Source organism: Manis pentadactyla, chromosome 7, assembly GCF_030020395.1.
Source record: "Manis pentadactyla isolate mManPen7 chromosome 7, mManPen7.hap1, whole genome shotgun sequence".
In the NCBI taxonomy this organism is placed as follows: domain Eukaryota; kingdom Metazoa; phylum Chordata; class Mammalia; order Pholidota; family Manidae; genus Manis; species Manis pentadactyla.
In genome coordinates this window covers 142,521,403-142,547,295 of record NC_080025.1, presented here as the reverse complement: position 1 = coordinate 142,547,295, position 25,893 = coordinate 142,521,403, and the positions used below count along the sequence as shown (strand labels likewise).

At 42.3% G+C, this 25,893-nt stretch overlaps 1 protein-coding gene and 1 long non-coding RNA gene across 5 annotated transcripts in view; one reads left to right on the top strand and one right to left on the bottom strand.

Annotated features, from left to right (window-relative positions):
* CUL1 (cullin 1) overlaps nt 1-14,079 on the bottom strand; it is a 120,991-nt gene extending 106,912 nt beyond the window's left edge. For 2 of the 4 annotated variants that reach the window (XM_036915390.2, XM_036915388.2), the window contains exon 1: nt 13,515-13,688. The gene's annotated coding sequence lies outside the window, so the exon portion shown is untranslated. Of the gene's footprint in view, nt 1-13,514; nt 13,689-13,763; nt 13,872-13,938 lie in introns of those variants that run through there. The other 2 variants (XM_057504864.1, XM_036915389.2) reach the window with 2 other exon arrangements.
* Nucleotides 14,080-14,379: 300 nt separating this feature from the next.
* Nucleotides 14,380-25,495, top strand: LOC118927327 (uncharacterized). Its single transcript, XR_005030796.2, has 4 exons — nt 14,380-14,959; nt 20,271-20,547; nt 24,479-25,342; nt 25,373-25,495. It is a non-coding gene; the product is annotated as an uncharacterized LOC118927327 (long non-coding RNA).
* Nucleotides 25,496-25,893: the final 398 nt, after the last annotated feature.

The following is a 25,893-nucleotide window of genomic DNA, read 5'->3' as shown; positions in this document are numbered from 1 at the left end:
GCCTTTCTAATCATATAAATACATGCACACGCTTATTCAATTCATTCCACACACAAAACACAATTTTGTAATTGTGAGAAATTTTAAATGTCATTAAGTATGGATTTCTTCCTATGAACATTTTAGGAACTAATAAGCTATTTTGATGTGGGTACTTATACAATTAATTAATAGAAGAAGGTCCTTTTAATTCCTTAAAACCCACAGACAAGCATCAAAACCTTTAGTATTATTCAATTCATAAATGAACCTTAATTCAATCAGCATACAGTTTCCCTATTTTAATTATTATGTGACTTCCAAAGTGGGGTGACACGAACCTCACTGGTATAAACTGCTTTAGAAAACTTGCATACCACCATAACCATTTATCAATAGGCGCTATTTGAAATGACCAATTTGTCCACATAATCTAGCTTTATAACTGCTAAGGACTAAATTTCAAGACCTCAGTTTTGACACAAAGCTTTTATAAGCCCATTTATTCAATGACCAAACTTGGTGCTTGCATGTATTTGACTTCCAAGCCCTTTCATTTGCTTTAAAACAAGGAAAAATGGTGTTACATTTGATCGTGATTATTATACAATTCATGTTTTCCAAATGGAGGGCTGCAATCCATTAAATTGTGGGCCACGAAATCAACTTAGTAAATACCAACTGAAATTTAAAAAGTGCAATAGAAAAAAAGCTCATAGAACATAAGTTTTATTCAGTGCATCCTTTGTTTCAGTTATGTCTATGTACAAGGTTACCCTGCAAAGTGTATTCTTAATGTAGAGATAATTAAAGAAGCAGGGATCAACATTACACAATGACATAACTCTTAAATAGTTATTATATAAATTATGTGGATGTTTGTAGGACTTCAAAACCTGGCTCTACAACTCACTAGCTGTGTGAGCAGATTCTTTACCTGCTGTCCCTACAGTTATCTATAATTGGGATGATAACAGTACCTATCTTACAAGGTGGCTGTGCAGAACAGATGAGCAATGTAAATAAAATGTTTAAAAGAGTACCTGACACATAGTAAGCATTTACTATTTTTTATAGTAACACTTCTACAAAGGTTATCAGATGTCCCCAAAATTCCTACCATGGCACTTAAAATACAACAAAAACCTACTGGGGCGTGGGGGATGTCAAAGCCAGCATGCTTATTTTTAAAGTCAAAATGAAGTAAATTAATGCTGCCTAAAAATTTTATAATACCTTTCAGAATTAATGATACCAAGGGCAGTACTTCCCCCAAATTCCCATCAAAGTGCACCTATCTGCATCTTTGGATACCGCCAAAAGTAGTTACTAGGTGACTATTTTCTTTGAAATCTCATTCTCTCTTAAAATTCATCCAACCTTTCATCCTTCCACAAAATAATTTAATAGAATGTTTTAAAATACCAGCTTGAAAAATATTTACCTATTTTACTGGGTAATGGGTTAAGCTGCTATTGTACTGAATCCACTAACTTTGTGGAAAATCCACTACTGGAAGAACTTTCAATGCACATCAGCAACCTAAAACCTCTTCGGTCTCGGTGTCCGAGCATTGTAAAGACCCAGACAAACAGATAACCAGACAGGCAGAAAGTCATTTTCACTCCTGAAGTGATTGGAATGCTGGTGGTACAGGAAACAACATCAGGCCACTGAGGGTGAAAATCTCAGCAGGGGAGGCATAATCATGTGCCACATGAAGTGGCAAGTGAGGTACATACACCAGGGGCTGCTTCAGTAAAAGATGCATTATTCCACCACAAATGCCTATTCTACCAAAATGCCACAACTTTTATTTCAAAGAAGTTAAGTTTCAACTCACAGTTTCCACTATTCCACCTGTTTAGTGAACAGTTGCCCTAGAGCTGGTGAATGCTAAGTGAAATAATATCTGCTACACAAGAATATTTTGAAAGCTACATCAGTAAGTGAACAAGAAGATACTCACTTAATCCAGGTTTTGAGGCCTTTTTATTACTTTCTTCCACTAATATAAACAAACCCTAACTTCAAAAATTCTGACCCACAACTTTCCCTAAGTGAACTTGAGACACATCCATTTCACTACAAACTGGTATAAAAAGGAATAATAGTCCTACCTCTACACTCTAAGTGGAACTTTCCCATTTTGATTCGCTCACCCCACTGCAAGTCCCTGGAGAAATCAAGAAGCACCTTCTTTTAGAGGACATATTCCCAGTGCAGGGATAATGGCCTTGACTGTTCAGGGTCACAATGCGTTTCATGCCACCTACTGCTCCTGTGGGTCTACCTGTCAGAGATCTGTGCCTCCTCTGGGGCTCATGTTCAGTGCTGCACCCAATAAAAAGCACCACATTGAAAATGTCCTTACTAGCTACTATGACATCAATACTTAGAAATTTATTTTAGTGTGGGGAAAGGGTATGGGGAAATACATAATGCACAAATGAGTTTAAACCTAGGCTTTGAATCAATCAAATATAAATAATTAAATTCAGTCTCTCAATTTTTAAAGTTCATCTTCTAAACTCATGGAAGCATGGCATTTGATGATCACCTTCAACAAGATGGTTTTTTTTTTTGAGGTATAAAGGGGGCTTAAAAAAAAAATCTTGTTCCCAACCTGACTCAAAACAATCTGGACATATGTGAAACAAAACAAAAAATTTGGTAAACTTTTAACATCAGCCTCCCCTAAGATGATTCTGAAAGAGAGTTAGGCTTCTAACATTTCGTGTTTTTTTAACCAACTGCTTCTACTCAAGATGTTTATTTTTAACTGCAAAGATTTTTAGTGAATCTGTCTGCACACATCTTTATTTTTTGTTGAAGTGTCATTGATAGATACTCTTATTTAAACATTGGTTTCAAATGTACAACACAGTGGTTCAACAGTTACTCGTATTATTAAATCCTCACCCCCACTAGTGTGGTTACTATCTATTAACATAGAAAGATGTTACAGAATCATTGGCTATATTCTTGATGGTGTACTACCATCCCCGTGACCAACTTATATTATAATGGAGAATTTTTGTGTCTCTTTATCTCCCTCAACCTCCCCACCAATTCCAACCACCTCCATAATAACCACTAGTCACTTCTGTGTCTTATGAATCTACTGCTGTTTTGTTCCTTTTGTTTTGTTTTTATATTCCACAAATAAGTAAACTCATATGGTATTTGTCTTTCTCTGCCTGACTTATTTCACTAAGCATTAATACTCTCTAGATCTACCTATGTTCTTGCAAATAGCAGGATTTCTTTTCTATGGCTAAATAATATTCCACTGTGTATATGTACCACCTCTTCTTTATCCATTCACCTATTGATGGACACTTAGGCTGCTTCCATATCTTGGCTATTGTAAATAATGCAGCAATAAACATAGACGTACATACATCTTTTTTGAATCAGGCATTTTGTTTTCTTTGGGTAAATTCCTAGAAGTGGAAGTACTGGGTCAAACAGTATTTCTATTTTTAGTTTTTTGAAGAACCTCCGTAATGCTTTCCACAACAGTTGCACCAAGTGACATTCCCACCAACAGTGTAGCAAAGGTTCCCATTTCTCCACATCCTTGTCAACACTTGTTATTTCTTGTCTTTTGGATAGTGGCCATTCTAACTATTGTGAGTTGGTGTCTCATTGTGGTTTTAATTTGCACTTCCGTGATGATTAGTGATGTGGAGCATTTTTTCATGTGCCTGTTGGCCATCTGTATTTCCTCTTTGGAGAAATGTCTGTTCAGGTCCTCTGCCCATTTTTTAATCTGGTTATTTGTTTTCTGGGTGTTGAGGTGAGTGAGTTCTTCATATATTTTGGGTGTTAATCCCTTATCAGACAAATCATTTAGGAATATATTCTCCCATACTATAGGATGCCTTTTTGTTCTACTGATGGAGTCCTTTGCTGTAGAGAAGCTTTTTAGTTTGATGTAGTCCCAGTATTCATCTTTCTATTTTCCTTGCCTGAGCAGATGTGTCCATGAAAAAATTGCTCATACTTGTGTTCAAGAGGTTTTTGCCTATTTTCTTCTAAGAGTTTTATGGTTTCATGTGTTACATTCAGGTCTTCGATCTATTTCAAGTTTACTTTTGTGTATGGAGTTAGCAGTAATCCTGTTTCATTCTTTCACATAGTGTCCAGTTTTCCTAACAGCTACTGACTGTGTTTTCATGGCTCCTTTATTGTATTGACCATATATGCTTGGGTTTATATCCGGGCTCTCTATTCTGTTCCATTGATCTACAGGTCTGTCCTTGTGCCAGTGCTATATTGTTTTAATTACTGCAGCTTTGTAGTATAGCCTGAAGTCAGGGAGCATAATTCCCCCAACTTTGTTCTTTCTCAGGATGGCTTTGACTATTTGGGGTCTTCGGTGGTTCCATATGAATTTAGAATTACTTGTTCTAGTTCACTGAAACATGCTGCTGGTATTTTGATAAGGAATGCACTGAATCTGCAAATTACTTTGGGCAGGGTGGCCATTTTGACAATATTAATTCTTCCTATCCATGAGCACAGGATAGATTTCCATTTATTGGTGTCTTTAATTTTTCTCATGTGTGTCTTACAGTTTCAGAGTACAGGTCTTTCACCTCCTTGATTAGGCTTATTCCTGGTATTTTATTCTTCTTGATGCAACTATAAATGGAGTTGTTTTCCTGATTTCGCTTTCTGTTAGTTCATCATTAGTATATAGGAATTCAACAGATTTCTGTGTATTAATTTTGTATCCTGCAACTTTGCTGAATCCAGTTATTCTAATTCTAATAGTTTTTGGTGGAGTCTTTAGGGTTTTCTATGTATAGTATCACATCTGCAAATAGTGACAGCTTAACTTCTTCCTCATGGACAACTTGTTTTTATAGTCACTAAAACTGGTGGTTTTTTAGGTTATTGTTTGGGGGCAGAAAAGACATAACAGCAGCTCATTTGTACCTGTATGATAATTAAGACCCATTTACAAATAAAAATAAAGAACATGCTCCAGATTAAGATTGGTTCTGATTTCTACCAACACACTAGGTGTGACTAGGGTAGTGTCATCAACTTCACTGTCCAGCTGAAGTTTAGGGTGAAGCCTCAAGGAAATGGTTCGGCACATTCAACATTTCACATATTTTACTTCACTAATGAGTTTTACCTCAAGCAAGGTTTTCAAGCTTATGCTTCAAATAGCTTTTCTGAAAACCATCAAGCCAATGTTCCCAGTTGAAAATAGTTAATATTTGTAAAAGAACACCAAAATCACAAATCCTTATTTTCCCCATACTTTTGTAAGGGGGAAAATACTCAAAGGTATATTTTAAAAAATGGACATTTTAGATAACTTGGGCTTCACAAACATGATTTGATTTTCTAAAATAAAACTTTGCAAATAAATCAACTTCTGCAAAGTATACATACAATAAACTATTAGAAGCACATTTTAGGACTTTCTTCTGATCACATACACGGAATATATATATACTCAGTCTATATCAAACCATCACTAAAATAAACAAACCCTCCTCTGCATTTTGAAAAAATTAATCCTCTTTTTAAAATAAACAAACCTACAGTTCGATTTACTGCTGCCAAGGGAGTCCTCTAAATGTGTTTTTAAAACTACTTTTCACTACAGCTATTAAGGTAATCTACTGTCCTAGTTACACACATACTTACCCATATCCCTACTATAAAAAAGCAATGTGATGTTCATCTTACACATCCACATTTTCAAAAGGAAACTTTAGTGTAACATGGTTTGTTGGTTCTAATTTGAAGATTCTTTACTCATTTTCCATAAATCAGCCTTATCCAAAGAAAATTTCTACATTTATAATTTATTACAGATAAAATCTCAAAGTTAACAACCCCCCAAACTGGTTTGCTTTATTGCAATTTCGTTAAATTTTATTAGTAAAAATTGTATTCCAGTTTGAACAACCAAGTGCAGCAATGCTAGCATGGTGTACACAGCCAGGCCTGAGTGTTTTTTGAGTTTAAGGGGAAGAGATGGGCTTGTGTGGTAAAGGACTGGCCAGGATGGAGAGCAGTCCAGCTCTATCAAATCAAGGTGACTCAAATACCACTTGAAGACAGACCTACAGTCTCAGGAGCCTTGACAACCCATGAATACAGGAGACTCCTGCATCACTGGCCATGAGGGCGTAAGGGCAACATGAGGCTGGTAAGAGAGTCAAAAAGAAAGGCTTGAAGACAGAACATTCTGAAGGAAGAACTAGTACGATTTGGTGGCTCACTAATATAGACACAGAAAAAAATTAAAGTCTTAGATATCACGCTTAAAATAGAGAATTGGATATGGTTTGGGGAGCAAAGGAGATCAGTAAGGGCAGGCTGCCAAATGGAAACGCCCTGAGGGCAGTTCAAAGGACTGAAGGAAGCTCAGCAGAACCACCAATGAGCAAACAGTTAAAACCATCAGAACTGCTTTAGCCAAAATAAAACTGAGAAACCCTACACAAAATAAACTAGAACTTAGAATCAAGTCGAAGTTAAGTGCCTCCTGACCTTAAGAGGAGGAGATAAACCAGAAAAACCCAGTATCTTCCCCAGAAGCTAATACATAAGGTCATTCAAGAAACAAGAAAGGTAACCTGGCCCCGATTTTTGGGAATCACAGCATTACATCCCCTCCTTAAAGGAGAGCCAAAATGCTCTAGAAAATAGATTTGGTCATGCTGCTCAAAGTAGTATGACCTAACATCTTTTGTGAACAGTGTTCACATTCTGGAAACTACTGAGCTATACAGAAATGTAGGAGAACCAATTTTAATGTATCAGGAAAGAATCCAAGAGAATATTAAAAAGCTAAAGTCTGATTTTCAATGGACTGAAATGCTTTTAAAACTCAAACAGTTCAGACTTTGAAAGAAAAAAAGAAATTGAAATACCTTTGCAGTTAATGTCTTAAACCAGTATTTTCCAGATTTAGAAAAGTACTTTTAACATATGATAACTACCAAGAAAATGTAAATGACACATGCTTTGATTTTGTTGTTCCTCAACCGTTATTATGGATTAATGCTGACCCATGTACTTAAAAAAAAATTTAGATACTTCTTGTAATAGCATTAAGCATTTAGATGTGGGCAAGGAATATGGTGAAGCAAAAATCACCTCTAAAATACATCCACAACTCTGTATTCATTCAGATCCTGGTCTCTAGGGCACTTCCTACACCGCTCCAAGGAATATTAGTTTCAAGATGCGATGAGGGCTTCACCAAAGACAGAACTAAACCCAACACATCGATTTACTACATACCACATCTCTACCGCAAGGCACCAGATTTTTCACATTCTATGATTCTAAAATCAGTATTTGTTCTATGAAACAAGATACATTCCTTAATATGGTGGTAGGTTTTCTTCCTCCGAATGCTATCAAGAGAATACCCTATACACACACACACACACACACACACTCCCTGTAAGATATATATATCCCCTGTAAGGGCCACGAGGCACACTGACATATTAAAGATGTCTCAATATGCAACCTAGCATTTCTTAAATTTATTTATTCACAGTTCTTCTCTCCCATTCCCATACCTTACAGGTCACAGAACACAGTGGGTAAATATTGCTCTAAACAAGTAAGTTCTGAAAATGCAGTAACATGGAGTGGTAAAGCTGAGCTCCTTTATTATAAGAACGATTAGTGATCAAACAAACAAAGTTTCATCAAAAGTGATGACACACACGATACACTTCACCAGAAATACCCCAGCTAAACTGCAGGCATTAAAAAACACCCTGCACAGGGAGAAGTTACCCACATGCAGGGCCTCTGCAAAGGTGCCACTGAAGAGCGAACTCCAGGTGAAGCTGCTCAACAGGTTAAGTGTCTGAAGCATCCCTCAGCCTTCCTTGTCCTCTGTGTCTTTTGGGGCCCTGCTGGTGGTCTGTCTTCACCATATCAAGAGGACATTGTGGGAGTAATCTGATCACCACCTAGTAAACATTCCTGCACTTGTGTCCAAGTCTGCCTTTAACCAGGACAGTAGAGGAAAGACTTCCATCCAAGGGAGGTATCTGTGAGAAGCGGGAAGCTGAGTGGGGAGCAGCCCCAAAGTCACCAAGAGGGGTCAACCTGGTCTTGGGCATACACTAAGTGCTGAGTAAATAGTGGTATTACTGCATGTAAGGCGAACCTACACGTAAGTCTTTTACAGATTTTTAAATCTTAAAGATGGGACATGTCAGAAGAAACCACTCTTGGACTGTATTCTTCCGCACCCTCCCCCAAGCCAAACATCCCCTAGTTCCCAAAGATAAGGTTGGGCCCTGGGGAGGGAGCCAGCCGAGCTCGTGGGATTCCACCCAGACTAAGAAGTCTGTGGTCTAGAGTTTCTCAACCTCATCCAGGATTTCAAACCTTTCCCTCAAGTCTGGCCAGAGCAGGCCTCCTTCCATCCTGCAGGAAGGGAGATCTGGGCTCTCTGGCCTTGCTCCCCTGTCCTGCCTTTCAGGTGCTTACAGGCACACTATTTTAGTTAGTATATAATTAACTAATTTCTATACAGTAAAACCACTCTTTCCCTGGCATTTGGTGACATTTTTGTGCACCTATTTTCTCATAATTCCACAAGTATTCCTAATATGTGTCATTTAGAATACATTTCTTAAATTGATAGTAACATTTCAATTTTCCAAGCTAAAGCAAAAAGTGTGCTAAAAGAATTTTTTTTAATTTTAGCAAATTAATTTTCTTAAGCATGATAGTAGGTTTAAACTTCCACTTAAAACTACATCTATGTTTTGGAGTTATAGGAATTACAAAGCAAAAAAGGATAAGAAGTTTACAATATCACTAAGAAAAGGAAATGTCCACACACTGAAGATAATTATCAGTACATAATCCATATTTACAATTTAATATTAAAACAAATGAGTGTCATGAGATTAAAAGTTTCAAGGAGGGCATGAACCTTGAGGGGACCTGAAGTTGAAGGATTAAGATAAGGGGAAAGAATGGGAAGACCAGAGGCTGACTCCCAGGAACAGAGCCCACCAACATCAGATGTTAACCCCACGTGCCAGCACCTGTGAAGGACTTGCCGGCACAGCCAGTGACAAAGTGATCCCAGCCTGGAACTAGGCAGAACATCTCACAGGGGTAAGTAATCCAACCGCTTCTCCTGTCCTTTCTTTGTTGTCTTTACCAATTACTCTACTGTATTATAAACACATGTGCACCATAGGAAATTGGAGGGAAAAAAAAACCCAGAAAGATTAAACTAAAAATAACCCATAATTCCTCTGCTCAGACAATTACTGTTAACATTTTGGGTTTGGGTTTTTTAATGTATATACTCACACACCAAAAAAACCACACCATCTTAGACATATTGTAGCATAGCATGTTTTATGTCACTTAATACTCATTGAATAATCATTAAATACAGAATTACAGAAATGCAAAGATTTATTCTAAAAATAATGAAATAGCAAAACTGAAAACAAATGCTCAATAAGAGGGCATTAAGTTACAGTGTATTCATGACAGAATATTAATCATTTTTTTCTATTTTCTTGGACTGAATCCTTAGAAGTAGATTAAAGTGCATGCGTTTTAAAGTTTTTGTTATGTATTTCTCTTAGGAAAACCATACTAAATTAGTCTTTCTAGCAATTTTTGAGTGGGCTCATTTCTCCATACCCTCATCAGAGTGGTTGATTTTTAAATTTATGCCCAAACTTTAAAAAAACAGTATCTCACTGACTGGCATTTCTAGGAGTACTGGCAGTGAAGCTCAAATTTTTTCCAGTTTCCTGCCTTTTCTTTTAAAAATGACAAGTTTGCCCAATTTTTCCATGGGGGGAAGGGGAATCCTCTTTATCTTTTTGGTTTACATGCCTTAAACTAAGTGGTTAATTTGCCTGTAAGTTTGATATTTCTCAGTTTATCATTCACCTTTTAATTCTGGTGATGGTATTTTAACATACAAAGATGGTATTTTAACAAATACAAAGCCTCTGTATGTTAAAATACCATCACCAGAATTAAAAATGTAATCAAATGTAAAAGTAATTAAATGAACCTTTTCCTTTACAGTTCTTTCTCTGGGCATTATGCTAAGAGAGGCTTTCTCCATCTGAGATCACCTGTATTATCTTTTGGTTCTTAAAAGAAACTTTTTTGAAAATTACTTTAAAAGCACACAAGTTCACTACCCTAAAATTACATTTCTTACTTTAAATATTTTTACCAGTGCATATGCACTTTATACACACTGATTTTATAGTGCTGCACACATCTCATATAATGTTTTTCAAAGAATTTTCTGACACAGGCCTTTTAAAAAATTGCAGCTTGTTAGATCTGCAAGGCTTTACAATGATTTTATAAATTTTGCAAGGTCTGTGAGTCATAACATTACACCTAATTAACAATAGTCCCAAAGTTCCAGTCCCAAATTTTGGGACTGTTCATTTCCATCCTATCAGTGCCCAATTACTCCTCTTCAAAGTCCACCACTTACTAAAAGACCAAGAAGAATAAGCTCAATTCTCAGTAGTCAACTAAGTTCTGCATAATGAATTCTGTTGTAATTATCAATTACCAGATATTCATCCTTAAAGCACTTTCATTTCAATCTCTTCTCCTCTTCCACTGCCACATCAATCAAACACTCAAGGAACACCTGGAGCTCTGAGTCCCTGTATAGTTTTAGGTTCACCACCTAGTAGGCCTGACCTTAGCCACCCAAACCTCAGTTTCTTCGACTATGTGCTGCCAGGTCAATTAAAGAATAGCACCTACACTTAGTGGGGCTTGAAAGGTTCCAGGTGGGAGGATGTTCATCAACAAAGTAGGAGTTAAATGAGCACTGATCCTGGCAGGTTCCTAGGCACAGGAAAGTATAACAATACAAACATATTTGTAAGTTTTGGGGGCCCAAATTTTTAATTTGAAGAATGGTAAGTAACAGCTCCTCAGTTAAAGCCCATTCATTTTCATTTTCCATGCTGAAAGAAAAGCACAATGCCTGCTGGGTATACCAGAAATGGAGTTCTGATCAAAGGCCCTCAAGACTTAAAAATGGTCTCTCCCCTAAGAAATGCCACATCAGACTCTAGTACCACCTCTGGGTTTACTTCATTTCACCAACAGGGGCAAGTCTCAACTACCAAAGGATTTCATTTCAAAGGCAAGGTGCCCTATTTAACTTGGGGGGAAAGACCCCAGTCTTTCTAAAAACAAACTAGTTTTAAAACTAGTTCTGAAGATAAAAAAGTTAAGTTTCACAGCTTGTTTTCTGAACATTCTCCGGGATTTCCACGGCTAAAGAAAACCTGAGCATTTTTCTGCTGGGTCACTGTATTAGATTCTGGGTGCTATAATTATATATAATACAGCTTGTATTCTTACCAGTGAATGTTTTCTGCAGCCCAAATCAGAAGTGTTTTTAAACACTGGAAATAAGCTAGAATTGTTCCAGATTTATTCACTCAAAAAACAACTGAGGTACCCATGACCAAGTTCCTATGCTACCTTGGGGATACGAAAATAAACAATATACCCTGCCTTCAAGGAATTCAGTCTGAAATGTATGGGCAATGAGGCTGTACTGATGATCAAGTTTAAGCTAATTATCTCTAGAAGCTAATATTCAGTAAGAGGCAAAGGACTTTTAGGGGCTGTGATATCTAAGGATATCAGACTCCACTCAGGCATTCAATCTGTCCCTTAGTCCTCTGATGGGGTACCCTATAGGAATGGGGGACATACCTGTAAAGAACTGAGAATATGGCTCTGAGAAAGGGTATTATAAGCTGGTGAAAACTCCCAGTATAACTAAAGTTTGTATTTTTCTTTTGGCAAAGTAATTTTAAAAATGTGATGCCAATGAGAAAAAAAAAAGTAACATTTTTAGACAGTAATTCCACCACCCCTCTCAAGCTTAATGAGCACTCACTCTCCTGAAACCTCCAAAAATGGGCATAATAGAGTTAAAGCAAGCCAGTCTTGTGTTTGCAGGCTTCGGAATTTGAAATGCGATGCAACTATTTCGACTTGCTATAGAAAGCAGCAAACTGAACTTTCAAGTAAAAAATCTTTCTAATAGTCAAGAACCTTCTTTCAACAAGGAAATCCTAATATTTTTCAAACAAAATGACTGATTTTGCTTTTTAAACAACATTCTCTATTTTGCTCCATAACCCATATCAGAATTTCAGAGTATCAGTTAACTGACAGGTGGCCATAATACAAAGGGTTCAACTTTTAAGTGGATACAGTTTTGAGGCGTGGGAAGACAGGTTTAGGGCCTAGAAGCTCTGGTCTTAAAAGTGAATTTAGCTCCCCTTCTGTCACTAAGGTAAGTGTAATTGCAAAACAACGTGACCATTTACTCCACCAGTAACTTTGTTTTAACGCCTCTATGGGGAAGAGCAATTACACAGAGAAAATAAATACTTGAGTAAGTTAACTGCAGTTCCATGACTGCACACTTACCATTAACCCCAACTACGAACTAAAAGCAACAACAGGGATCCAATCGGAAAAGAGAATCCTATTTTTGGCAGAGAGCTCGCCAAAGAAAGAAAACGCTTAACTTCGGAGACGAGTCTCAGGAATGTTCACAATGCACTTTTCACTCAGCCCCTCAATCACCATTTCGTCTACATCACACAACACTGCCCAGGTGGCGACCCCGCCCCACGCAGCGGCCCGCGCCCGGGATACCTCCGGGGTCGACGCGCGCTCCCGCTGGGCGCAGGGCGGCGAGCGCGCCGAGGCCCGGCCAGACGCGCGGGCGCGGGGCGGACGCCGGGGGCTCCGACCAGTCCGTCGCCACACTCGCCTGCCTGCGCACTTCCCGGCCCGCTCCGCCAAGGGAGCGGAGCAAAAGGGCGACTGTTACCCAGGAACAGCGACCTACACGGTCGCAACAATGCAGGCGGGGAGCCCAAGAGCCGCGGGCTGGGAACCGGAAAGCCGGGAGCCCGACTCCGAGGCTCCTCCCGCGCGCCTGCCCCGTACTTAAGGACACGGGTCCGGGGGGAAAGCGACGCTCGGGGCGAAGTGATCCCGAGGGAGCGAGGGAGAAAGGGCACGAGCCCGGGGCCCCGCGCCGGTCGCCGCACGAGGGGAGGCGCGGCGCGCACGCGCGAGCTGCCGGGGGCCGCTCGCCGGCCCGACCCCGGCTGAGAACGAGGTCGGCGCCACAAGGCCGCCGCCTCGGGCGCGATGAATCGGGCTTTTTCCCAGTGCGTAGTCCGGGCCTGGCCACCCCGCGTCCGCGTCCGGGGCTGCGGCCCGGCCAGGCCCGAGCCGGCCGGGGTGACTCAGGGCCGGGCCCGCGCGCTCCCCGCCGCCCCCGAGTGCCCCGGCTCGGCCGCCATTCCTCGGGACCGCGGCTAGGCTCGGCGGCTCAGGCGTCGCCCGGCGCCGGGGCTCGGCCGCCGGGGCCCCAGACACTGCGACACTGCGACACCGCGACACCGCGGCTCCGGCCCGGGCCTGCGCTGCCGCCACCGCCTCCCCTCGGCCCCGGCGCCGCCGACACTCACCCGCATGTCCCAGGTGCCTAAAGGGCTCGTCGCTGGGCCTGGGCCCGTGAAACCCCGTCCCGCCGAGGCCTGGCTGCGTCCCTCCGCCGCCGGGGCCGCCCCGCCTGGAGCTGCGCGCGGCACGGCGCCCGCCTCCTCCTCCGCCCTGCCCTCCTGCCGGCCCTCCTCCCGCCGCCGCCGCCGCCGCCGGCTCCGCGCACCCTCCGCCCCCTGGCCGTCCTCCGCGGCTCCCCGCCCTCCCGGCCTCACCGGCTCCGGTGCCGTGGGGGAGCGGCTGCGGGGGGCGGGCCGGAACGCACCGCCATCGGCGTCCGGGGCGGAGAGCCGGGAAGCCGTCGCCATCTCCCCATAAGCCCGGGGCGCGGGCGGGGCCCGGAAGCCGCCCGCCCGGCGCGGCCGGCCGCCTCGCGTGGGTTGTTTCTACCTGAAAGCCCGTGGCCCCTTCCCTGGGCCCCGGCGCCGTCCCCGGCCGGGCGCGCCGGATCCTCCTCCGGACTTTACAGCCTCCTCTGCCTGCGGGCCGCCTCCAGAGACCCGGCTTCCCGCCACTTGGAACCTAACGAGGAGGGGTCACCCTCCGAGGCTGGGGGCGCCCTGCGGCCCCTCGAGTGCGCACGCACCCTGAACCGCCCCAGCCCCGCTACAACTAAAGCCAATTAAGACGCCTCCCTGGACGGGCAATAACCCAGAGCGAGATCCCCGAGCGGCTGGAACTGCCCGGCCGCCCAAACCAGGCGCAGACCTCCGAGGAACGGGTAGGGGCTTCTCGGACCCCCTTTCACCGGCAGGCCTCAGCGGACCGCACCTGAGTCCCTGGCCTGCCTGCGCGGCTCGCTCGCCCTTTGCAAAATCGTTTCTAAAACCAAACTGGGCTTCCCTCTTCAAGCTCTTTAACCAACTCTTTTTTTGGCAAATGACAATCACTTTACCGTTAATCTTTGTAAAGACCAATTGAAGAATAGGGTATGAGGTGTGACTAGAAAATAGTATTGTTTTCACGTGTAGTCTGAAGTACTCATTCATTTGAAATTAACTCTCGCAATGTAGTACTTAAAGTACTCTAAATGCAAATTTTGGCAACACAGATAGTCACTGGGCTTCCTCTGGTGACAGAGTTGGAGAGAGCATGGACTTGGGCCTCACTTAGAGGCTACCATGGCTCAGAACATTTGACGTGTTCTGGCTAATTCCGTAAACAAGCAAGGAAGGATTTCAAATTAGCCTATCTGGGCAAAAGATGTGATGAATGTGACTGCCTGTTTTGCAAAAAACTGAAACCCTACAAAGATTCTAGTACCACCCTGGAGCAGAAATCCTAGGCCCAGAGCAGAGGGCTGTCCTCAGAACCCACATTGTTTCTGGAGTAACATGGGTTTTTCTCAGAAGAAATATCCCACCTGTGTGTGTAGGTCCTTCTACTGAAATTGGGTCTTTCGTCAGCCTGTGTTAAGTATCTTTACAAGTATTGTATTTGTGTCTACTTATCACCAAAGTATGTAATCTCAGTCTCTGTAAAGGTATAACAATTTTTGGTTTATATCCTATACTTCTAAATAACCCAGTCAAAAGAAAACTTAGATATATTCAACAACTTTTTTGTGGGCACATAGTAAAATGGAAGGCAAAAATCGAATGCTTTTCCCTGCAACAATGCTTCCTACTATCCATATCTGGCTGCTTTAACATTTTTCTTTCTCCCCCTCTCTGAAACCTGTGCTTTCCTCAGAAAACATTTTCATCTCCATCCTCCCTAACCTGTCCCCCAGTCTCATCCTTCAACATGGTCTCCTTGTCTGACTTCCAGCAGCAAAAACACGAGCTTAGTGGGCTAACTTTCTCTTTACTGTTTGCTTCCTCCATCCTCTATTTTTCCATAGTGGAAGTATTTAGTCCACCTGTATACCACCCTCTTCACTTCTCACTGCCTGAATTCTTGGTCCCTGACTTCTTTCTGTGACTCTCCATCCATCTGCACCGTCATTCTCAGCAGTTAGGTGATCCTGCTGACTTTTCTGCCCACTTCACAGCCAGGTTGTATTTACACCCCTTCTCCTCTGGGCAGGTCACCTTGTCTCCTACCTAACAGAGGAAGGCCACGTACTCTCTTTCTACTCCACAACATCCTTCTTCCATCTTCCTCCCCCATCTAAGCAAAATTGATGTCCCTCTTTCAGATGACCCAAAGTTTGGAGGGATGATAAACTTAATAGTTGTCAGAATCCAAATTCAAAATAATCTCAGACTAGAATATTAGGCCAAAACCAATGAAATAAAATATAACTTTATGAGCCTACAGCAATATGACAAAGTTCAAAAAAGCCCAAGTTTCAAATTTTAGGCAGGCCTTGGTTTATATTCAGACGTAAACTCCTATCTTTTGCTCTAGGTAAGTCAATTGTTAAATGGGGATAATGATAACCACTTCATAAGGTTGTTGGGAAGGCAATTCCTTTATAATTCAGTCATAATTCCTGAAACACCAAGTGTGGGTTCCCTTGCTTTCCTTGTCTTCCATAAAGTGGAGGTGCACTGACTCCCCTACTGCTTTGATAACATTTTCCAAGACATACAAGTCTGAAAACTCAAAATACCCTTCATTTTGCAATCAGAGCTAGTCACCATCCTAGAGAAATCCTTTGTCTATTTTGGCTCAGTCTGGTGGGGGCAAACATTATCATCCATCACACATGGAAAAACCTAAGACTTGGAGATCATAGGCATTTTGCTCCAAATTACTCAGCTTGGTCAGTGACATAGCCTGATCCACTGACTCCCGAATCCACATATATTCACTACTTTACTTTTTAAATATTTTATATAAAATAAAAATTTTAAGTTTCCTGCACCTATATTGTTCCCTTAACCTTCTAAATGGTTTTCCTGGTTCTGATCTCTGTCCTTCCAGCCTGCACAATGGCTGACTACAGGTGGTTCCTGATACTTTCACCATTTTATCTTTGTTCTTTCAAACTTTTCAGTGGCTCCCATTGTTCATATGGTTCAGTCCGAACTCTGAGCGTGCACTTCAGGTTTACCATAAGTTTGTCATAACTTACTTTTCCAAATTTATTTCCAGCCATTTCCCAAAAGGAACTCTCAACCTCACCCAATCCCACTGGGTGACTATAGTTCCACAAACACCAGTCTTGAAACATCATTTATGAATGCTTGCTTCCATTCATTCCCTTAACAAAAATAGTTCCCTCCTCCTTTCCTACATCTGCAAATCATGCTCCCTTTTCGAGATCCAGCTGGGGGAAGCCTACTTTGCACCTTCTACCCAGGCTTTTGTGTTCTTACCCTGAAAGATGATCAGCCTCTTCCATGTGCCCTCAAACGAGGTGGTTTGTGCCTGGGGCCAGGCAGTCCTCCCTAAAGCTCACCGGGCCTCTCAGCACTGTGTCTGAAAAACACTGAAGAGTGTTCAAACATACTTGTTTACTAATTCAATGAAAGGGTACTGTGTCATTTGTCTAGCAGTATGAGCTATTAGTTCTAAGGCATTAGTAAGGAACTAGCCATTTGGTGCGAAGTAAATTCATTTAATGGGGTAGTTTCCATACCTGGCTTTGCTTCAGAATTACCTAGGAACTTGGATACTGATTTCTGGGCCCATTCCAGATCTGCCGAGTCAAAGTTGGGTGGGAAGTGGTAGAGAAAGAATTCAAAACTACTGGAGTTTATATCTTGGCTTTACTCCCTATTATTTGGTTTATTTTGAACAAGTTACTTAACGTCTCTGTGCTTCAGTTTCTTCACCTAGGAAATGGAGGCGATATTATCTCATATGAGATAGTTGTTAATTAAATACTTAATAAAATTACCTATGATGATGACAGTGATGTTGCTGATAATGATTATATAATTATCCGGACTGGTCTGGTGACTTGAGTTTGGGAACCACTGATTTAATTAACCACTCCTTCCTCTGTTAAAGTTTCAAATATTATGAGCTTAAAACATCTGGTATTGGCATTATGACATATTATAATAAGACTTGTTTTGAAATAGTGTATTTTAAGGAAGAGACATCAACTAACCAGATCTTTCTATTAATTTGCTTATTTAATCCAAATCATGAAATGTGCATTATGAGTGATTTTTTGAGAAGCTAGTCCCTCTTAGAAATATAAACTATACATATGCTGTAACTATACAGAGCAATTCAACCAACTTAGTATTCAAAGGAAGCAGGAAAGAGATGAAATAATATCATGATTTCTTCCACTGGCAACAATGAGTCATAAATTCTTTTTGAAGTGGCAGGTTTTTACATCGTCTACTTTAATTCATCAGAAAAAAATCCATAGCTCATTTTGGTCCATCAAATTCCAAATAAACAAATATTTTAATATATTATGACATACTAAATGTAACCTGGTATAAAATGGGGAGCAGATATTTTCTTAAAGTCACAAATTAAGTATGTCTGAATGTGGAACATAGGGTGGGTAGCCCCACCTTCTCAACGCTTGATTTATAAATGGCCTATACAAACAAATACACAAAGGCCTTGTTTTTATTGCTGGGAATTCCACCCAATTCGCAGTATCCTCTCATAAAGACTCAAGTAACTCTGAGAGGGTGGTAAGGCTTGAGCATTCACACTGAGCATTGGCTAGCTCAATCAGGTTGTCTTCTTTAGAACACAAATCAGCACTTAAAAGAATAGAAAGTTTTGGGGCAAATCAAGTCTGGGAGAAACAATGAGTGCCTCAGGGCAGGTGGAAGACCTTGAGGCCAGAAGTTCTGGAGACAGGAGCTGTAAGCAAAAGAAAGTGGGGCAAGGGGATTGAAGTATTTAAAAATCTAATCTGTTCAGTTTTCAGATTTTGCTTTTGAGAAGTCCTTCATCTCTTGATTTGGGGACCTGTAAGACAGAAAATACTGTTATAGTCATGAATTAAGTAAGCTTTTGAGGTCTGACCTAGGGGGCCTCAGCACCATCCTAACATTCTGCAGGTTGGACCATATGAAATTGCAACTCATTTTCAAATGATTTAGGTCAGCCTCCAAGGGAAAATTATTCAGAGTTCCAGAAAATTGTCCTAAAATCACTTCTTCCAGGAAGCTTTCTATGACCTTCCACCCCTCCACCCAGCTTCATGTCCACACATGAATTACCTGCCTTTTGTGATTATTTTATACCATATACTTACTCTTCCCAAAGAGCTTATCATGGTTGCATTTTAACTTTTCCATTCTCTATTTCCCACTCCCTCACACGTTGTGAGCTCCTTGAATTCAGAGACTCTGTTTTTTATTACTGTATCTCCAATATATGATAAATTTTGTATATACTGAAAGAAAGGTTGAAACCCAGCTCATGGATTAGTTGGGATTGTTTGTACTTGAAACCTGGTCAGGCCACCTTTCTGCTCAAAGACCTTTAATAATTCCATCTCCTATCAAAAGAATGACAATCACCTCATTCCTAATATTAAATTACCCCCTAAGCTTTGGTGTCAATCTATCCAGACGTGTCTCCCTCTGATTTCTCATATATATCAAGCTAGATCCAAACTGGACTCCTGCGAATGCCCAAATGGGTCAGCCTTGCCTCATCTGACCACGCCTTCCGTACCAACTGCTCTTCCCCAGTTACCTACCCCTCAGAATCCACCCTTCCGGGCCCACCTGAAAAGCAGTCAGCCTAGTGAAACCACTCCTGCTCCTCTGCCTGGTTGAATCCCACCCCTCCCCTCACACTGGGTCAGCTTCTTGAGGACATTCTTAAATAACGTGGTATCCCCACAAAGCTGTATTAGTCAAGGGTCTCCAGAGAAACATAACTAACAGAGAGAGAGAGAGTGTGTGTGTGTGTGTGTGTGTGTGTGTGTCCATGTGTGTATGTAAAGAGAGAGAGAGATTTATTAAAAAGAACTGGCTGGTGGGATCATGGAGCAGCAAGCCCAAAGTCTGCAGGGCGGGCCAGCAGGCTGAAGTCCAGGAAAGAGCCGATGTCGCAGCCCAAGTCTGACGGCCTCTGAGGGCGAAACTACCTGCCTCTTGCTTGGGGAGGAGTCAGTCTTGACTCTAATCAGGCCTTCAACTCACTCAAAATTCACAGATTTAAGTGTGAGTTTCATCCAAAAACACCCTCACAGAACCAGAGTAATGTTCGACTGAATACGGAGTCACTGTGGTCCCGCCAAGTTGACATATAAGATTCATGTGTGCAAGCACTGAACAGGATACCCTGGACATAGCAAATGCACTTTATTCCTTTAAAAAAGCAGCTTACATTCACTGCCTCAAGTTTCTTTCCTCCCAGGGACCCAGCCCATTTCTACCTACCTGTTAAGTTCTCTTCTGCATTGGGTGCTCCTTCTACCCACCCCTCCATCTTGAAACTGGTCCTCCACTGGCTCCCAAACCCCTGCACTGTTGTGGCTCTTCTAACCTTTCTGACAACTCTTTCTTCATCTGGCTCTCTTCTACCCACCACTTCAATGGGAGTTCCTAGAAAGGTTCTAGGCTTGGCAATCTTCCCTTACTACGTTCTCTTTTTGTGCAATCTTATCATTTCCATGGCTTCAGTTGTCAACTCTATCAAATTATCTCCTCAGACGCAATCCAGAACACATCCAAGTTTCACGGCACCTGATATTCATACAATTTGGGGGAGGGTGTCCTCTAAGCAAACATCTATGCTGGGATGGTTCTCAATAACTTAATGATACATGGAAACCACATAGATGTAGCCCATTAATTCCAAATGATATTGTATTCCTAACTCAGCTCCCCCCTAAACAGGTTCCCCCAAATGCCTGGAGTAGGCCAGTGCCACTGGATCTGAGAGGAAGGTGAGCAAGAGGAACTCGGGGTGGAAAGAGGTAACAGTCATAGTCTCAATCAGTTATAGCCCCAACAACCTACAAATGCCTGTGACAGTGCAGATGTATAGCTTAGGACCCCTGCCAGGGGCTTGGAATGGCTCATGCACGGAGGATCCCTGAAGCTCAAGGTGCACGACCTTCAAGAGTATCTACCTCTGCTGTTGTCTTCAGCCTCGACCTCCTCCACACTCCAGGTATGATGCTCTACCTGCCTGCAGACCCCTTTACTTGAGTGTCCCTCATAGTTCAGATCATTGACCTCAAACAAATCCCACTAATCCTCTGATTCGTCCTCCACACAGTCATGGCATTATCCTTCTAATGACTTCTGCAGGAAGCAAGATAGCATGGGCTCTGGAGCTAGACACCTAGGTCTAAAGCTTGGCTCCACTGCCTACTAGCTCTTTGACCTTGCACATCGTTTCATCTGTGTGTGCCTCAATTTCTTTACCTGTAAGATGGGAATAATGCACACCTACCAAGATGGTATTCAGAAATAAGTTATTGCATTTCATGGTGTTGGAGAGTAAGCATTTGGTACATGGCTGTCAGTATTGGATAGCTCTCCTAAGAAACACTTCCAGTGGCTTCCTGTACCACAAGAAGACATTCAATAATAATCTTCACAGTGTGATCACCACCTCTTGGTCACACTTCCAGCCAGCCACGTCTCCTCCTGGACCATGTGGTGCAGCCACACTTGACAACCAGGCAGATCTCCCCAGAAGTTTGGGGACTCCTGGTAATATTCTTTGTTGGAAATGACCTTCTCCTTTTCTGTTTCCCTGAAGAAATCTGAGTCATTTCTCAGGTCCCTAATCCCATGTTATTTTCTCTGTGACATTTCCTCAGCCTCTTCTTTACCCTCCCTGTGTTTTCACGTAGACATTGGTCAGAAGTCCTCTGAGAAATTCCTTCTCACACCAAACTTGCCTTTTCAATTGCCAAAAGTGGGGTTTATGTTTTGAGCCACCATTCTTGTATTGCATGTAATGTAATATGTTATAAAGTGTATGTTGGATTTATCCAAGTTTCTATTGGCATTAAGTGGAAAGAACATTCTAGTCATGAATGATGAAGTACATTTTCCAGGTCATACTACATTTGTGCCAGGAAAAACTTTATAGGCCGTCAACACCATTTATTTATATATTTTAAAGGACAGTTATAGTATTTAGAGAATGAGTACAACAAATTTAAGAAATTCCAATGACCTTAGAGCTTAGTTTACTTGGTCTGTAAGGTCAGCTGTTTTTTAAGTCAATATTTACTTTAGGGATTAAAAAAATGGATGCTGAAGAAGCCTGCAGACTGGAGTTCTCAAGGAACAGATAATAACCAAAAGAGGTGTCATATCATACCATACCATTTTGTAGGGGAGATTACTTTACTCCCCCAGCCCCCATTAATTTTTTTCTATGGAATGGCAAGTAAGGAAACTTCTTTCCAATTTGCATAATTTCTCTGTCATTTTTAAAGTATGAGTGTTTAATTAATTCAGCCTTAGAATCTGGAGAAAGAGCGCCTATCTAGTTCTGCTGGCAGAGTAAGTTCAGAAACCAAACTCTCACTGTACAATGAGAGCTGCGTTTCATTTTGGCTGATCATGTCCCAGAAACTTAGATCAACATCATCAGCCTCTGTTTGAGCTCAGCAGTGACAAGGCCATTGGCAGGTTTTTGGCTTTTCTATTGATGCCATCAGCCTTCAAGTGTACTTCTGGGAGCTTAAGCAGTTAATCAAGAGGGAGATACCAGAATGAGAACAAGAATCCCCCACCAACCCCCCCACAGGGAGCGAGAGATACAGCCTAGGTGGGAAATCAGTATCTAAATACCCAAACGAACACCCAGACTTCCTTTCCTTTGAGAAGCCAACCCATCTTTCCCATTCTTTGGTCACTGGTATTTTGTTTTATTTCTCCTCTTTTCTAACAACTCTAACCTTTTACTAGGAGATTTGAAGCAGGTAAATAACCAGCAATCTGGCTCCCTAGTTTTTAAAAGATGGCTTGACTTAAGTGCCTTTAAATTAGGAAATGCTATGTGAACAGTGCAAAAGGATTTATATTCTGAACCACCAGCAAGCCCACCTGGAAGAGACTGACAATACAATAAGTTACTCTGAACCACAGACACTTAAGTTTTCCTGATAGAATTAGGTGAGTAGATATAAAGAGTGGATGTAAAACTCTAATGGCTAAAATAATGTTTTAAATTCCAGGGTATCCACGGTTTTGAAAATAGAGTAAAGCATTTGCTGTGATGTGTTTTTGAATAAGCACTTCATAAACCACTTGCTAACTGACCTACTCCACCCTTTCCCCCTGCAGTAAATGCTACACTGTAGTTTAGACACAGGTGTAGGGGTGGCTCTTACCCCGTCAGTCCCACCACAGCTGGTACAGGCGAGGTTTTCCAGCCCTGCCCCCAGTCTGAGAAAGACGAGAGAGGCAAGGAAGACACTCCCCTGGGAAAAAGACAGGCTCCCGTCCCAGCCTGAGCCTGAGACAGGGGACAGCGGAAGGAGAGCACACAGGAGGGGGCACGCAGCTCCTCCTTCTTGGGTCTCTTCAAGCCGTGCCCCTGGAGCAGGTGATGTCTCTCATGACAGCCCCTGGCTGAATAATCCCATTCCTCTGGTTGCCTAGAGTTCACACCTGCCTGGGCTCTCTTACTGTGGTTAGCATTTTCTAGCTCTAAGCCATTTGGGAGCAGGTCTGTGCCCCCCCCCCACCCGTGCTCTCAGCTGCACCACTCGTCCCCAGCCCACCTTTCCAGGCTCACTTCCCGCCCAGCCCCTCCCACTCCCGTACCGCAGACCCACCCTGGGCTGAGCACTGTGCATTCTTGCACTTGGCTTCCTCTAGTTTTGCTAATTACGCCTGGGATGCTCGTCATGCTCTTGGGTCCATCTGTTGCTGTCCTACTTGTCTTTCAAATCCTAGTTTATTTATCACCTGTCAGACTTCCCAGATTCCCTTGGCTGGAATGAATCTTGCCCTCCTGTGTATTCTCCTAGTTCTTTGCTTGGGCCTGTACAAAAGACACGGGTTCTGGTTGCATTTCAGTTGCACTAGACTCTAGGCTTCGTGTGTTTTCAGCCTCTTAATCTCGTCTTTCACAGAGAAAAGGTTTTCATTTAGATGCTGTCTAATTTATCAAATGCCCCTCTTCTGCATTGTACTTTTAGTGTCAGGTCTAGAACTCTGCACCTTGCCATAGATGAAACGTAGAAGTTCCATGTTTCCCACTAGAACCTGGAATCCATTTTGAGTTAATTCTTCTATGAAGCCTGAGGCTTAGGTTGAGGTTTATCTTTTTGCCTATGCCTATCCAATGGCTCAGCACCATTTACTGAAAAGCTATCCTCCTTCCTTTGAATTGTTTTTGTGACTTTTGTCACAAAATCTTCTTTTTTAGAGGCCTTTGGTCTATTGCTTGCAAGCAATAGCATCTAACTCAGTGCCTGGAACTAGTAGATGTTCAATAGATTTGTGTGGAAAGAAAGAGCCAATAATAAGTGCTTTATAAATGTAAGTTAAGTTACTACTTTATTAATTCTTAAAATTTTGAGAATCAAAAGAAGTCAGACTTCTGTGTCCCTGCATCCTCAGCATGGCAATAACCTTTTTGCAGGCCTCTTGACACAGAAACTAGAGGCCCCATATGTCCTGCACACTCAGAGGGCCTCTTGCCCACACGACACCTGGGCTCCCTCTGCATGTACCCCTGCCCCTGCCTGTGCCACCTGCACCACACAGCCACAGCACACCCAGCCCTTCCTCGCCTCGAAGGCTTCCTACGACTCCCTGTGGGGTCCAGACTCTCACTCCACACCCCATTACTGGCTGTTGATGCCTGCTCCCCACTCTCCCACCTGCATGGCGGAGGGTGGCTGAGTGCTTGCCCAGCACCTCCAGATCAGCTCCAGCCTGGCCAAACCAGCGAACTTCTCTGCTCTCTGGTAGCAGAGAACCACACCTTCTCCACGAGGCCTGAACCCCTTCCAAGTCTGTCCCTCCTGGGGTACTCTCCCTACCCTAGGGTACCAAATAGAGTTTCCTTCTGTCTTTCATCATTTCTAGCCTCCCGTTCATCATAAGTAATAATTCTTTATATTCAGCTTCCCTGTTTCACCTACCATGCGGCTTCGGTCTCCTGAGGCGACCCAGACTGCGGCCCTCGGCCAGCCAGCACCCTCGTCTGTCCGGGGCCCTATGACACACAATCCTCTTCGTCTTGCCGTGATGCTCCAAGGTCCAACTCTGGAAGCTGTGACTTTTATACTGCAATGAATTAAGTCTGTGACAGTGGAAGGACCCAGGACTTTGCAGTCAAAAGCTCAGAGTTGAAGTTTGACAGTATTCAACATGACATGGGCCATCTTGATCAAGTCGCCTTATCCACCACACCTTAAAAGGAGAATGACTGTGATAATACTTCAGAGCTCTCATACGCTGATCAGTGGGATAATGCATATGACAGCTCTGCTCGTTGTCATATACAATAGTGATCATCTTCATTTAGTCTCAAGACAAACTATGGGATGAAAGATGGTGACTCCTGCTGAGTGAATTTCAAACATAGGAACAGTGGAGGCCTTCTTCTGGAATCATATCACAGAGTCAACTGCCCTGGCATACCTCTGGGCCCAGGCACATCTACCGAACTGACTGCCTTCCCGCTTAACAGGTACACTCCCAATAACAGGTAAAATAAGGATTCTTGACTTACTTTAAAGACAAGGAAAGGAAGTTAAATATAATGGACAGATTACAGAAGAAAAATTTCTGTGTTCACATTATTTAATTAGGAATTCTTGCTGTTCAGAAAGATAAAGTATATTAAAATTATTTTTGGTATAATTATCTGAAAATAGCACTTTGTTGAGAGATGAATTTTCTGAATATGTCAATTTTTCATCAAATAAGTTATTCTCAAAGAAAATGGCAAGAAGGTAAAGAATTTGTCTAATGTCATCATTGATGTTGGTTCTACTAAAATCTAATGTCATCAGTGATATTGGTTCTATTAAAATCAGCTGTCATCCTTTAAAACCCATTATTTGCTTGGGTAAAACTGTATAATACTTTATCTGTTGCATGTCACTTTTCTCCACCCAAAGAGATCTCAGTTTCTGAGTTGTAGCAGTCCTTAGAATTCATCTTCTTTGGTGACTTAGAGTATGTCCACAAATTATTTTATACTCCTTCCTTTAAGAAGTGGAGCCCAATTCCTCTTGCCCTGAGTGCACGCTAAACTTAGTGACTTGCTTCTAATAAAGTAAGTAAAAGTGACAATGTGAGCCTTCGGAAACTTGGTCCTGAAAGGACCTGTGGTTTCTTCCTCACCCCTTCTCTTGGATTGCTGGCTCAGGGGGAAATTAGCTGTCATGCTATGAGATCTACATGTGGTAAGAAACTGCAGCTTCCTGCCAACTGCCACGGGAGGGTGCCATCTCAGAAGTGTACCCTCCAGCCCCAGTCAAGCCTTCAAAGGAATGCAGCCCCAGCTGACCTCCTGACTGAAACCACACAA